General features: G+C 46.7%; 1 pseudogene; it reads left to right on the top strand.

The window, feature by feature from the left end:
* The first annotated feature begins 922 nt into the window (after positions 1-922).
* On the top strand, positions 923-2,493 carry LOC103287972 (tubulin alpha-1B chain-like; annotated as a pseudogene).
* The last annotated feature ends 297 nt before the right edge of the window (positions 2,494-2,790 follow it).

Raw genomic sequence — 2,790 nt, 5'->3', positions numbered from 1 at the left:
AAAAGAAACAGCAGTCATTGGGTGGCCACTCAGTGGGCCTGTAGGAAGAAAGCTGAGGGAATACATACCCTGACCTTGCTCTCTTCCTTCATTCTGATTATTTTGCTGGTGCTTCCCATTGACTGAATCCAACCAGAAGCCAGAAGGCAAAGAAGTTTATTGATCCAGTTTAGGGAGGTTAAACTTCTGGGGTACAGAGCAAGATGGAGGAGAGGATGGAGTCTAGATAACCACCACAACTGCTTTTGGATGCCTCCTTAGCAAACCTTAATGATTTAAATTTGTGTGCACTTGCAGTACATTTGATCATAGTGTTTATTCTGCCGGTAATGTCCCTTTAATCTCCATCCTTTTAAGTCACAGCAAAACCTCCCTTTTCCCAACTTAAGCTCCATCTGGCTGAAGATGTAGTTCAATACTCAAATCAAGTGCTACCTCCCCAGGTAACACTGTCTATTCTGATAATCAGCTGAATCAGATTTAGAATCAGTTGATTAAAGCAGAAAACTCAATAAAAGAGTCGCTTAAACACAATAGAAGTTTCTTACTCATGCAAATTGAATCTGTTTAGGAAAACCCACACGTTTCTAGAAACTGTTTTGTAGAAAAATGAATGAACTTCCTCTGGGTACTAGGAGTCTGGGTCCAAACAGAGGTGGACCACAAGGCATATAACTGTCAGCTCACAATTTAAGATAGAGAGACACTAGTTTCTACAATCTTATAGCAATGTCCAAATAATCATTAGAAAACACTGAACCACAGTTCACCATTTTATATTTTAAGAAAAAGAGTAACAACAAAAAAGACTTAGACACACTTCAAACATATTTTCTTGCCAGAAATGTAGTAAAGGAGTGTGTCACTTACCTCGACTCTTAGCTTGTCGGGAACAGGAACCGGGACCCGGTGTCTACTCCTGTTTCCTGCTCTTGCAAACCCGCAGCCATGGGTGAGTGCATCTCCATCCATGTTGGCCAGGCTGGTGTCCAGGTTGGCAATGCCTGCTGGGAGCTCTACTGCCTGGAACACGGCATCCAGCCCGATGGCCAGATGCCAAGTGACAAGACCATTGGCGGGGGAGATGACTCCTTCCTTCAACACCTTCTTCAGTGAGACAGGCGCTGGCAAGCATGTGCCCCGGGCAGTGTGTGTAGACCTGGAACCCACGGTCATTGATGAAGTTCGCACTGGTACCTACCGCCAGCTCTTCCACCCTGAGCAGCTGATCACAGGTGAGGAAGATGCTGCCAATAACTATGCCCGTGGGCACTACACCATTGGCAAGGAGATCATTGACCTCGTCCTGGACCGAATTCGGAAACTGGCTGACCAGTGCACAGGGCTTCAGGGCTTCTTGGTTTTCCACAGCTTTGGTGGGGGAACTGGTTCTGGGTTCACCTCTCTGCTGATGGAACGTCTCTCTGTTGATTATGGCAAGAAGTCCAAGCTGGAGTTCTCCATTTACCCAGCCCCCCAGGTCTCCACAGCTGTAGTTGAGCCCTACAACTCCATCCTCACCACCCACACCACCCTGGAGCACTCTGATTGTGCCTTCATGGTTGACAACGAGGCCATCTATGACATCTGTCGTAGAAACCTCGATATTGAGCGCCCAACCTACACTAACCTTAACCGCCTTATTAGCCAGATTGTGTCCTCCATCACTGCATCCTTCAGGTTTGTTGGGGCCCTGAATGTTGATCTGACTGAATTCCAGACCAACCTGGTACCCTATCCCTGCATCCACTTCCCGCTGGCCACATACGCCCCTGTCATCTCTGCTGAGAAAGCCCACCATGAGCAGCTTTCTGTAGCAGAAATCACCAATGCGTGCTTTGAGCCAGCCAACCAGATGGTGAAATGTGACCCTCGCCATGGTAAATACATGGCTTGGTGCCTTTTGTACCGTGGTGCTGTGGTCCCCAAAGATGTCAATGCTGCCATTGCCACCATCAAGACCAAGCGCAGCATCCAGTTTGTGGACTGGTGCCCCACTGGCTTCAAAGTTGGCATTAATTACCAGCCTCCCACTGTGGTCCCTGGTGAAGACCTGGCCAAAGTACAGCGAGCTGTGTGCATGCTGAGCAACACCACAGCTATTGCTGAGGCCTGGGCTCGCCTGGACCATAAGTTAGACCTGATGTATGCCAAGCGTGCCTTTGTCCACTGGTATGTGGGTGAGGGCATGGAGGAAGGAGAGTTTTCTGAGGCCCGTGAGGATATGGCTGCCCTTGAGAAGGATTATGAGGAAGTTGGTGTGGATTCTGTTGAGGGAGAGGGTGAGGAAGAAGGAGAGAAATACTAATTCCTTTCAGCCCTGCAACATGTCATACTCAGAACTTCAGGTTAAACAGCTGACAGTCATTAAAGCTTTCTGTTTAGATTTTCTTCACTTTTACCTGTAATCATGTCTGCCTTTTTTTTTTTTTATGTATACCTGTACGATTTTCCCTTCATGTTTAAAAGTAAAGACATGGAGAAAGAAAGAAAGAAAAAAAGAAATGTAGTAAAGGAGGAATCTAGTCATGTGAGCTCTTTGAAAATAGCTCTTCCAAAGGGTTCCCCTCCAGTTAAGAGTAACCCTTGCCCAATTAAGTCACGCTCAGCCTAAAATGGCACAGAAACATTCTGAGAAATGAGTCGTTAGGTGGTTTTACTGTTGTGTGAACATTACAGAGTGCACTTACACAAGCCTAGTTGATAAAGCCTACCACACACCTAGGCTCTATGGTATGGCCTATTGCTCCTAGGCTAGAAACCTGTATAGCATGTTGCTGTACAAAACAA

Source organism: Eptesicus fuscus, chromosome 2 (assembly GCF_027574615.1).
Source record: "Eptesicus fuscus isolate TK198812 chromosome 2, DD_ASM_mEF_20220401, whole genome shotgun sequence".
NCBI lineage: Eukaryota > Metazoa > Chordata > Mammalia > Chiroptera > Vespertilionidae > Eptesicus > Eptesicus fuscus.
Note: the sequence above shows the minus strand (reverse complement) of the source record. Positions and strands in the feature narration are given on the sequence as shown.